Here is a 13,524-nt window from a genome sequence, read left to right as displayed (position 1 = left end):
TTATATATATATATATATATATATATATATATATGTATATATATATATATATATATATATAAGTAGAAGTACCTGTCGTTGACTTAGTTCAGAAAGAGCTTAATAATAGACTCTGATTAATGATAGTACTAACAATTGATGCCTGGCGTTGGCCGTACTTTGGAAATAAACACACACAAAAAAAATAATAATAATAATAATAAATCAAAACAACTTTTCGTTCAATCAACATAGCAGGTGGCCGGGCCCGAACGTGAAACGCAAAAGAAGGGAAGAAAGCAAAAACTTACGGGCAAACCTTTTGCTCACACGGCCATAAGAGCCTATGGCGTCATAACATTGCAAAATAAGCTTTCTAAACATAGTTTAGTTTAATACGCCTGTGTAACTTGCGGAAAAAAGAGGCGCGATAACAGACAACCCCTATCCAATAGGTGTCCAGTTTACTCCTAAAGAATAAATCCTCTTTTTCCTAATTTTCACATATTATGCACTCGGGGCATTGCCCTTGAAGATAGTCCCAGTTTCGTGCCGGTTCGAAGCGGATGACAAAAGAGTTTTTGGCAGACATACCAGAACGCACATACACATAAACACCGCAAACATACAGACGTTTTAGAGTTATATAATAGATGAAAGATTATGAAAAGGGAATTCGCGTATAAAGATGTTGCTTCCGATTTTGGGGTATCGAAACCAAATCAAAACATGATGAAAAGGATATAAATTTTTGCATAAATACATACTTTTATATCAAATTAGTTGTCCTTCCTAGCTAAGAATGACTAACAAAATCATATTTTTAGAAAAGCAGAAAAAGAGGAAATTTTATTAACCGCGCCCACTAACACATTTCAATTTCTCAATTACGAAGAGAAACAAATATATTAAACGTGCCAGAAGTTACTGAAATATTGAAATGATGTGAAAGAAGAGTTTCTTTCACTGTAGGGAATGGCTCCCAGTTATGGGGAATTTATAGGCTCAATCTCAATGTTAGCACTATGTTTCACTTATCCAAATTAAGTATTCAAAAGTAAAGGTTTTAAATGCTTTAAATTAGAAAACAGTAAAACTATAGAATTGCATATAGGATTGTCACGGAATCACCAAAACAAAAAGGATGTATAAGATACATCTAAAATATAAACAAAGATTCATATATATATTTAGTTAGTTAGGACAATAAAAATATAACCATCGTTCATATTGTTCAAAACTTTATGTTAATCTTAATTTAAAAGGCATTTACGTCCACTCATTAAATCAATTTGGGAAGTTTTCTACAAAGATATAAAATATAGTCTTTAATTTTTTTTACACTTTTGAGGACCCATTTGGAAAATTGTTTTCCTTGATTCGAGGACTGGGTCATAAACGACTTGAGAACAACGTACACTAATTAGTTTATTTTCTTAGAAAAAAAACTTCCTTATACATAATATTTCTAGTTATGCCATTATGGGTGAATATGAAATGTTGTACCTTCTTCCTACTCTTGAAGCACAATCCTTTTCTAATGCGAACCCGTAGCTTGTAGTGTCTGAACTTTTGACTTATTGATTGACATCGCAAAAGACAAACGTATGTGTTGTGGTGTTAGTATTTAAATAATTGACAAGGAAGAATACAGTAACAATTAAATAAACATGTATTAACAAAAATACATGAAAAAGGTAAATTGAGCATTAGTAGATCAGTGACCTTTCTTTTCTGAACCGACCGTCGTTGTTCAGGTGTTGATTGGAGAGGTTCAAGATCAAATGTATCGCCGGATCTTGTTTGTCGGACCCTGTTGTTTTTGTTTCTTTTGAAATTCTTCGCTTTGTGCCATTTTCTACAACGCTCATTGTATATATTTTTTTGGTAAAAAACATCTAACGGACCAATGTTGTGCACCACAAGGGTTGCACAGTCTTGTGGGCAAATCAGGTTTGTAGATTGCCTGATACCTCAATTTTTCGTGAATTGTTCTTTACACTAACTATACAGTGGCAATCCTCGGTGAATTTCTGGAGAGTGAACCCTTGTTCACTTTTGAATTTAGATAGGACTTGTGGTCTTATCTCTGCATTTTTTGCTGAGACGAGATCCGTGCAAAAATCAAACAACTGAAATCGTCCGCTGTTAATTCAGCTACCAGAAAATCGTCACAGTGTTTGTTAACAGAACACGCAAAGGTAAGATAGTCTTCGTCGTTGCGTTTTGCCAGGGTGGAGCACTTTCATCTCTTGTGAAAAAGTGTCGTGTTCGGGCTGAAGAGTTCAGATAAGAGCTTGACCGCTTCGGAGAATTCCAGCTCGCTCGTTTTCCTGAGTAAAATATAATCAACGAACTTATTGTGTTCTGTGGTCCCTAGCTTTCGTAGAAGTAGGCGGACCATATTGGAATTGCTCCACTCTTAGCAATCAAAGTGAATAAGCCCTCGTATCTCCTATAAAAAGCGTAAAACGTCATATCCTGCTCGGGTAAGTAATATCGATGGAATACTATATGGTGTTTTGGGAAAATGCGGTGCTGTCATCACTGCGTTCCGTCTTAATCAGCACTTTTAAAAACAATCCATCGTGTCTCTTCTGTTGAAGTAGCAATTTCTCGTTTTGTTCCTTCTGTTGAAGAAGCAATTTCTCATTCAACATATGTTGCCGCTGTGCGTGTTGTTGCATTTTATCTTTAAAACTGTCCTCCATTTTTTTCAGGTGATCCATTTGTGCCCTTAGTAAGTGCGTAATTATGACCTTAAAGTTTTCCATATTGGCGAACGACAATTTTTTATTTAAACTGGGAGAAGAAAAATCTCTAAGGCGCAAAAAATGTCATTTCTGTTGTGTGCGTGTGTGCGTGCGTGTATGCGTGTGTGCGCGCGCGCGTGCTTTTGCGTGTGTGTGTGTGTGTGTGTGTGTGTGTGTGTGTGTGTGTGTGTGTGTGTGTGTGTGTGTGTGTGTGTGGATGTGTGTGTGTGTGTGTGAAGGCTGTCAGGTCTCACTTGGTATTTCCGTATTTCCGTACATCAAACTTTAAAAGCAACTAACGTGGGAGAAAAGAATTGTTTCCAAAGATTTACTGCAACAAAAATGGTTTCTTTGCCTGCTAGCAAAAAATGTCCTCGTTTCATAAAATATAATGACATTTCGAATGACAGTCAAGAAAAGAAAAAAGTATTCTAACCTCGAGGAGAAAAAACTTGAACAAATTAAGCATTTCAGTTTGCAATGAATGAATCAATAAACAAGTCAACTGCGGTACACGTGCACAAAATTATGTCAACCTTTAAAAATGGACAGTTTCTGTTCTTAAAAAAGGACGGTTGTGCTTTCTCTTTCAAGCCGAAAAACCTAGTATGCATAAAAAGTAGACAGTTATATTTAGACTCTAGGTTAATTATTTTTCTTACTTGTCCCCACAAAGTACAGTGTAACGTTATCTTTTCTTATTTCTTTTTCCTTGCCACAAGTAAAAAAATTCAAACTACAAAACGCTTTATAACAATCCTCGAATCCTCGTTCGCTAGTGTTGTGATGTTAGTATTTAGAGCTTTTATATGAGACATTGTTTTCCTCTGACTGACATGAGGGGAAATAGGACACGGTATTAAATATGTATTACGGAAATACGTATAAAGCGAAATTCAGCAATATATTTGCTCAACTGCTGGACTAGTGAGTGACGACAATACTCACCGCGCGGTTTACTTGGTAAATCGGTCCTTAATACCCAGAAGTGACGTCATGGACGAAAGTGACGTCATGGAATAGGTCATTATTCCAGGCAGTAAGGGTGCATCCCTAACAGTATGGGAAACAATGCGTTTGAACTCAAAGGCATGTTTGAAAGTATTAAAGGAATTCGAGGGATAAAAACATCTTCACCTTTTCTACAGCAAAAAAATATTGTGGCCTCTAAAACATTTCTCATAAATTTCTTAATAACTAGTCTTGTGCCATTGCATGAGTTCGGTGGTGAGAGGTTGCACAGAAGCATATCAGAGCACCTGCTTTCAATCGTAAACAATGAAATGCAAAACTTGTTGACTTAGGGCAGTTCAAAAATTCAACTTGATTTCATTCAATTGATAATTTCAGAATCTTCTACAACAGAGTTTTATAATTATTCTCAGTCCCTGGCAAAATTTCCAGACGTCTTTCATTCAAAGTATTCACTGCAATACTTTTGGTGCTATAATTTATTTTTCACACAACCAATCATGATTTGTAAAATTTAAAATTAATGATGGAAAGACTTTTTTAAACAGTTCTTTTACAATGTTAACCAAGGTAGATATTTAAAATAAATTTATTTCACCTTTTTTATTCATATTCAGTCTTCCTTTTCCAAGTGTCACAAAAGTATCAGCAAATTGTGCAGATAGAAAAAAAAACAAGTAAATCTACTCTCATATTTGTAGAAAGTTTTAAATATTTGCCATGTTTCCACAGTATTGAGAATTTCAAACATGTTTTTAATTCATCTGCCTTAATTCTCTTAGAAATTACCGGCAAAGTTTGCCTAAAATCACTTGAAAGCACTACAATTACACCTCTCATAAAACACTTGGAATTAAGCTAATCCTGCAGTGTTCTATTTGCATGTTCTAGAGCTTTTATATGAGACATTGTTCTCCTCTTACTGACATCTCACGAGAACTTCAGCAATACCAGAATTTTTACGTATGTTGCAAACAGGTTGTACTCAGATCCAAAAGAAGGTTAAATGATGCATTGAGCTGTTCGAAGGAAGTAAAGTTGCAGCAATTCCAGAACTTGTTACAGCTAAGGGTATTTTCTGTGCTCTGCCTGACTTTGGCCAGCAACGAAATTAGTGAGAAGTTTTCCCAGTTCCACTTGGTGCATCTAAAAATATAATCCTCCTTTCTAATGGTTTACTTGCTCAATAATCGTTCTATATGCATATTGTTGGTCTGGTAATCGGTTCAGCACGTTTTCGTCAATGAAACTGTTCAGCGAATCAAAGCCATAGGAAAAATTTATCGCAAAACATCTGTAATTTATTCACTTCACTTCGATGATTTCCATATTTGTAGAGCTGTCCCCCTCCAATGGCGATCACGTGGTCTTCAATAACAATCAATGCAGAATTGTATATTTCTTCACAAAATCTTATTTCTCTCAGGTAATCTTTGTTGTTGCTGACATTTATATTCCTCAGAAAAAATCATCCTCTTAATTTTGCAAGAGTGCTAATGAATTACTTCACATGTTTGGAGAATTATTGCAAAAAAGACCCAAAAAGAAACAAATGTGTGTGACAATGAAGCCTCAGCTATAGTTCTGTCCCACTTATTGTGGTTTTCTAACAAATTGAAGGCTAAATAGTTTGTTTTTTTGTAATCCTCAACGGTTTGTCTATGAGTAGTTTTTAGACAGGAAAATGAAGTTGTTCTTGTCCTTCCATTAAAAAAGGGTCACAAAAAAGGAACATTGACGGTGTCTTGGGTGTACAGAGTAAACTCTTCTAACTGTAGTCAAATTTTACACCTGGATTAATCCCAACATTAGTTCCCAGTTTTCTCCTGTGCAATGTATTGTTACTTCATGTGTAATAAGATGGATAATAAATAAAAGCTTTTGCTAAATTATCTCGTTCACACATTTAAAAATGCAGTATCTTTTGTATTTAGGACAAATTGGGCAGAATCTTCTTAAATACATGTTGCATGCAACATGTATTCAACACCCGGAGAAGGTCGCAGGGTGCAGCGATCGAAACGTTGTGTCAATAACACCCAAGATGAGAATAATTGTCTGATTAATCAAAATAATACAAAAAATCACATTTCATCTCAAAAATTCAGAATGACCTGTATCTCTTCCGTACCCATCGTTATTTATATTATCTTTCATATGTATGTGGGAATCTACTCTTAACTTGTTTTGGTGAGTTTTGATACATAAAATCTTTCTGCTGCAACTTTTGCAAACATATCAACTGCAAACTGATGGAATAGATTTTGCCTTCTGCAAAGATGATTGAATGAATTATCTCTGATCATAAAATGGCAAGCATAAAAATCTATATATGAAAAATGTTTTGTTGTATTTCCAAACTGTGGAATCTCTTATAGCACCATTTTCTCTGTATACAAATAGTAGTAGATATTGAAGGCTGTTAAAAGATTTGCGAGTTTCACATACACGTTTCAGCGTGTAATCTTTTGAATGAAGAATTATGTCTCTATTACCACAACTTTAATCAGCCATAACAAGTGTCAAGTCGTTACATGATAGTTAATTAAATCGCCTAATATGCTCACTGAATGTTTTTCTGTCTGCAGTAATAACTAATTGCAATTCTGTTGAAGAAATCTTTTCGATGGTTGCTTTAGAACTTCGGATATATGCAGTATTTGCATGTAGTATTTTTTAAAGATTCCTGATTATGATTCTTCTTATCCCTTGGTTAAGGTTTCATTCGAAGAAAGATTGACAGGTACAATTCCCGAATTTGTTTCTTTATTCTAGAGTTTTTCGAAGAGAAGTAAATACATTTTATATCCAAGTAAGTCTTTAATGATATTTACTTTTGCATAACAGGAAAAGCTTTAAAGGATCGAATAAAATTACACTAGTTGAGCTGTGACCTCAAGCGTTTAACCGTCTGAGTTTACATTTTTAGGGTCCTGTTGTCATAACTTGGATCGTTAGAGAGCATGAGTTGTACAGCGGTGCATTTTGGATCTCGCTTGTTGAACACTGGGTCATTTCAGACATGATAGAAGGCCCCTATCACTCTTGGGATTTGCACTCAAATGGCTAACTAGTAGATAGTCTCCCAAAAAAAAAAGAAAACCGGTTTTCATTAAAGGGAAATACGTGTGTGTATATATATATATATATATATATATATATATATATACATATATATATATATATATACATGTATGTATATATATATTATATATATATATACATATAAAAATATTGTTCTAAAGGCACTTTATAGAAAATTGAATTAGAGTCCTAATTTTACATTTATTCTTACTTCCTTTTGTTGAATACTCTATCTGACTGTCAACTGTTAATGTCGATCAAACATAGTGTTCACAGCCATCGCGTTGATAGTCTGCAGTTCAAACCCCGGTCCATGGAATCGGTCGTGTATCTGTTTTATTCCGTTTACTTTAGAATATATATTTCTCTTGTTTTATTATGCCTTATCAAATATCTCCCATTCCATTCCAATTTGGCTGTGTGGTCGAACGTGTCCTGTGATTTGCGTAATATAATACTTACAAAGACAGAAAATATGAAATGCAGACATTGCGTGCAAGACTGAATGACCAATAACCAAATCGTATGATCGGCCTACACTATTTGTGAAATCGAGCACACACGCTCGTTTATAACTCGCTATCACCTATCGTTGTTTTTGGACTTGTTACGCTTTCTCTTCTTCGAATGATAAGTATAATTTACAAAAAAGCTATATATAATTTACAAAAAAGCTAAACCTTGTACACATATTTACAAGCGTATCTAAAAAAAAAGTTTATTCTTCCGTAGTTTTGTTGAGCTCTTTCGATAAATGCACCAATTCAGTAAGGTTATTAATCTGTGCAGTACATTCTTGAAACAAACCGGTGTAGAAAACTATGCAACAAAGCATTCAAACAATAAGATTAGAAAAATAAATTTCGTATCGGTCTTGGAATTATGCTTATAGTAGCATGGAGACCCGACGATGAACTTAATTGAATAAAGATGAACAAATTTTCCACCATCGCATACTTTTATTGTAATCGAAATTGGTGAAATCGTCTTTCATCAAATAGATTGATTGCTTGTTCGTGTTATGAATGCCCCCGCTACAGTGTACCAGGAACAAAATTCACATTCCTCTGCGCAGTAATTTAGTTCTAAATACTTTGTATTCTACATCAAACTCTAGAGAATCTACTGTTGATTTTATAAAATGTTCTGTAAATAGTGGCTTCATTTCGGTTTAAGATTCGAAAAGTCCAATATCATGGTTCAATTCTGCACTAAATACAAACATTCATTGAGAACATGTCCCTGTCTTATTTAGGAACCCCTATCAGAAGATTTTCAAGGCATGCAAACGTAGGAAAACAAAACTTTTATAATTCAATGTCCTGTTTTCATGACGTACCAATCATTTCTCTCTGCTATTTTTTGTTACACTCTCTTTGTCTGTCTGCATCCGTCTCTCGCTCTCATATATATATATATATATATATATATATATATATATATATATAGTAAGTTATAAAAATATATATGGCGCTACACTGAATATTCCGCGTTTGATCCATTCTAGGACTCTGCAGGCTTATGCGCGAATTTTGTGGTTGTTTGTCGTTTTTATATACGCATCTTTTATTGAGATTTTAGTTAGCCAATCAGCTTTCTAGTATCCACCGCGCCCTTCCTATCAGCCAATGAGCATGCACTTATCGGACAAAGGCCTATTTGACCTCTGGTTGACCTGTTCCTTTGTGTGTGTTTTTTTTACATAGACGTCACCACTTATCAAGGCCGATAGGCCACTCAAGGATAAGGGTTAAAGAGTGTAGAGTAGTCAAAAGGACAATATAGTAATCGATAGTAATGGAAATTCGGTAAATTTGTTAACCTAAGTGGAACGGCTCATCAGAAACTTGTTCACGTTGGACTTGAAGACAACCATATTATAGAAAGCTGGAAAGCAGGAAAACGGAAGACAATTCCACAGGCGTGCAGTTCTAAGGAAGAAACTTTGATCATGGAATCTATGTTTAGGTTTAGGTACAGATAAAGAGTGGGGAAAATTATTGATAATGTTTTCAGCTAGTCTAGTGTTTCTTGAAAAAGTTTGGCGAGGGGGGACCATAGATTGAAGCTCAGTCGAACACTTTCCATGAAAATAACGATAAAGCAGAGACAAACTCGCAACATCTCTTCTGTGAGACAGAGGTTGCAGCGAAGAGAAAGCCCCGAAGTCTATTTTGAACTCTATCAAGGCAGGACAAGTCTTTTCTAGCAGCTCCTGCCCATATGTGGCAACAGTACTCCATCCTTGGACGTATCTGGCTCTTATATAGATAGAGAATTGCATCAGCAGTGAGATATCTACTGGATCGATAGAAGGATCCGACCATTTTTCCAGCGGCCTTGGCAACAGATTTGATGTACGTATTCCATTTAAGATCAGGAGTAAAGGTCAAGCCCAGAAACATGTCTGATATCTAGTTTGTTGATCTGTTTTAAATCTAGGTTAGTGTTTTTTATGTTAGTTTATATATAAATATATATATATATGTATATACATATATGCATATATATATATATATATATATATATATATATATATATATATATATATATATATATATATATATACATAATCTACATGGGTCGTCTAGGGACCTAGACGACCCATGTAGATTATGCCTTCATGAAAAATTTGATATCCTGTACTTTAAAGAACCCCAACATCTATTAAACTTTGAGTTTTGTATATTTAGGCAGAATTTCACTATTCGCGCATATTTTATTGAAGAAGATCTTCGTTCTTCTTTTTATGATCTTTCTTTCGAATTTTTCTTGTTTTCGTACAAGTATTTTTGTTGTGGGATCCAAAGTTCTTATAAAGTCCCCTAGTTTACCGAACGTTTTCGGTCTCGATTGACCATCGTCAGAGTTGTTCTTCCTGTGCATTCTACTTATCGATTGATTTGTTCTCTGTCGTTTTACTGTTTTTATTACTAATTTACTATGTGTAATTTCGCATAATTTTAAATTTTTTCCTTCCTCTTCACCTTTATCGGGTTAGAATAGGTGAAGAATTCGGCTGCTATTGTCAAAGTTTATTTTATTAATGGTTGGGTTTTTACTTTTTATTATTAATGCTTCTAGCATTGTTAGTCGTTGGTAATTATTGCAAGTTTTTAATATGTTAGTGTTATTTTTTAAATGTTCTTTGTATTGTCTGGAGGTGGTGTTTATTATGTTATGTTCTTGTTCGAGGTGTCTGCAAATAGCACTGGAGATGTTCTGATGTCCTGTGAGACGTCTTCCCAATGTAGTGCGTGTATGGCCAATATAGTTCATATTTTTCAAGTAGCAGTCCTCGAGGGGGCATTTAAACAAATAAACTGCATTGACCATACTCACTTTATCGGTTGTATCGTTGTTATTATTCTTTACTACTAGGTTTTTCGTTTGGTATTTTTTATAATATATTATTGGTTTTATTTTGTTGTTAGGATTTTTTATTTTTATGTATCTTTTTACAATATTTTTTATGGTGATTTCGTCCTGTTTGTGATTATAGTGCATTTGATTTTTGTAGTTTTTGTAGTTAAAAAGTTTTTTTCTTAATGACTCGTGAATCGAAACCAAAACCTTTAGCTTACGATTTACTTTTTCCTTTAACTTTTATGCTTGATCTATCGAGACATGTTTTGCCCGAGGCTAAAATGAAAATATAAACCAATAGCCATTACGTTACACATGCATATTCGTTGGACCTTCCCCTGGCAAATTCATTTTTTTTTATTTTCATACTTTTTCGCCGATTTTTCTCGGCTAAAACCCAAATATAAAGTTTCGCATGAGTTCAAGTACCCTATATATTAAATTTCATGTCAATAGACCAAAAGCTGACAGAGGAGTTTGGTAGGAAAAGGTTTTAAACAAATATGTATACACATACATATATATATCGAAAGAGGTTTGTATTTCCTATAATATTTTACGCACATATTATGCAAATATAAATCATGCAGAATATCTTCATGAATGGAATTACGCGTAATAGTTAATTAAAGTTGATCATCCTATGCGAATATCGAAAAAAATAATAAGGAATTAAGTAAAATCAATGTTTAAAAGAGTAAGCAAATTAGCTAGATCTTTTGAAGATGAATGCAATTCCACGATCCATATTTAACAGAGTTATAGTTTATTTTGAAATAAATAGAAAAAAAAGTTTTTAAATATGAAAAGCAATACACAAAAAAATTTTTAAATATGAAAAGCAATACACAAAAAAATTTATAGAAGTATAGATAGATATATTATTATTATCGTTATTATTATCCGTAAATATATATTATTCTTTTCTTTTTAGGTGAGTAGAAGTCTACATTTTCAATCAAAAAGGTATGTTCATTTTTGTTATAATAATAAGATTGTAGTATTTATTTTACAAAATAATTTAATATACGTTGTTTACGTCTCATCTTATTTGGTGTTTATGAATTGTAATACAATTACAAAGGCAATGTACTGTTTATAAGGTAATAATTAACTTACAATGACATTGAGAAATCTATACGCTGCTATAGATAATTGATTTTAGAACACACAATTCCTTTTTTAAAGCGATCATCTTTAACATAGAAGATATGTGATAATATCAACATACAATTGACACTTAATTTAATATAATTACTATTTTTATTTGATTAATCATCAATCTGAATCTGTGTTCAGTAAAATGTCAATTCGATCCAATAATGAAGTATAAGATTTTGAATGTTAACAAATAATGCATTTTATTTTCGTAAAAATAATTAAAATCAGTTTATTTTTAACCTTTTCGAGAAAAAAAAGGCGGCATGAATACTTTCAGATTTTTACCCTGCTTTATTGAAAGGTTAAATCATTAGAAATTATAATGAGTACAAGAATCTGGATTAAAATAACTAAGCAGGAAAATCGTATGCCGTTATTAGAAATAATTAAACAATTGTATTAATACGTAAGGATATCCAATTATTTAATTTACAATAATAAAAGTGAGTTATCGAATTTTCGACTGTTTATCGCTGAAATTTCGTTCCGAATTCAGAATTTTAAACGATTGTAAATTCAATTAAGCGCTTGATTTTAAATATGATAAAATTATACAATAACATATATATATATATATATATATATATATATATATATATATATATATATATATAATGTTACATAGCATACTACACAATCCAGGTCATTAAGTTTTCAAGAAGCTTTCATTTGTTAAATTCTGATCAATAATTGCTAAGATTTTGAACTTATAAAATTGCTAAAAAACAATATATATGTATATATATATACATATATATATATATATATATATATATATATATATATATATATATATATTATTGGTCTTGCAAAACCACAGGGAAGGCAACCAAGGTAAAATAAACCGTAAGCAAAATTTATCCCAAAGCAGCAAAATAAAGCTAGCGTGCCAGCAGGACACAATATATACAAATTTAGGCAAATTTGGGCATATTTTATTGGTTTGAAAATATAAGTTCTTTGTTATTAATTGTCATGAAATTCAAACCATAGAATTGCATAATAATATTCAAACAGCCTGCAAATTTTAATGTAGTTTCGTCCCATAGAACTAAAGATATGAGTATTTCAATATATATATATATATATATATATATTCCCAAAACTTTTGGCCGTGATGGAAGGGAGATTAAAACATTTCTGCTATGGTTCCATGAAACAAATAACAACACCAAAACAAAAATTAAAATAACGGGAGAACATTAGTCTCATCTTTATTAGTTGTTGTTTGTTTGTTTTTTTATTGGTTCACAACGTTTCGGCCAACTTCCTCTGGCCTTCGTCAGGTGGTAAAAAAATTCCTCTGGCCTTCGTCAGGTGGTAAAAAAATTAACATAAAAATGCTCATCTCAAAAATAAAAAATTCCAATTAAGGAATAATATATATATATAAACGGGAGAACAGTTTTCGATAAAATTGATAAATAAATTTCTTTATCTTTATTGGTTACTTTTTTTCTTAATGATTTAAATATTTGGAAGTAAAAATAAAAAAATGACTTTAACATAGATTTTCAACACACCTTCTCTTCCGCCAAAAATATTTCGCTTTTTATTTACACTTAATTACAATTTTTATATCTCTAGTGTTTATGCATTACATTTTTTAAAACGATATTTTTGGAGTATTAAAAAAGTAATTAACAAAAAAAATTTGGATGATTCGATTCTTCTCTAAAATTTTCCGATAGTTTTAATTTTGTTTTTGTTTTTTAATTCGATTCATTTGTTTACTAATACCAAATGCACCCTCATTCTTTAAAAACGTTCCGGTATTCAATCATCTTTTTAATTTCAATTTTTTATGGCTGAGTTTTCCGGGCATCTTCGTTTCATATTTAAACTATATTTCCATGTAAATATAAAAGTTAAGTGGATTATTTTACTAAATAAAACTTATTGTTATAGTATTAGTAGTATGTTAAAGTCTTGAACAAATCCCTACTAAAAAAGTGTGATTCTATTTTTTGTCTAGCGTGTACGTAGGGATATCCTGAAAAAAATTTTTAGGAAATAAAAACATGAATTTCCTTAGAATTTAGAGTTTCACATAAAAATTAAACGTAAAAGAGGACCCGAATTTCTGAGCTTTTCTAGTGTTTTAGGGCAGTTTTCTGGACGTTTATTTTTAGTGAGAGTAATGTTAACTTTTTAAAATAATTGAGTGCAGTTTTACTATCATTTCAGTCAGCCGAAGTTAGTAATAAAA

The 13,524-nt window shown here is 32.3% G+C and overlaps 1 protein-coding gene across 4 annotated transcripts in view; it reads left to right on the top strand.

Annotated features, from left to right (window-relative positions):
• The window catches only part of LOC145299225 (uncharacterized), a 409,312-nt gene that overhangs the window by 276,229 nt on the left and 119,559 nt on the right, over window positions 1–13,524 (top strand). The window contains exon 1 of one of the 4 annotated variants that reach the window (XM_080144407.1): window positions 11,089–11,120. The exons of the other annotated variants lie outside the window; for them this stretch is intronic. The gene's annotated coding sequence lies outside the window, so the exon portion shown is untranslated. Of the gene's footprint in view, window positions 1–11,088; window positions 11,121–13,524 lie in introns of those variants that run through there. 4 annotated transcript variants of the gene reach the window in all.

This window comes from Euprymna scolopes, chromosome 1 (genome assembly GCF_053919585.1).
Source record: "Euprymna scolopes isolate OS-2025 chromosome 1, ASM5391958v1, whole genome shotgun sequence".
In the NCBI taxonomy this organism is placed as follows: domain Eukaryota; kingdom Metazoa; phylum Mollusca; class Cephalopoda; order Sepiida; family Sepiolidae; genus Euprymna; species Euprymna scolopes.
This window is presented reverse-complemented; position numbering and strand designations above follow the sequence as displayed.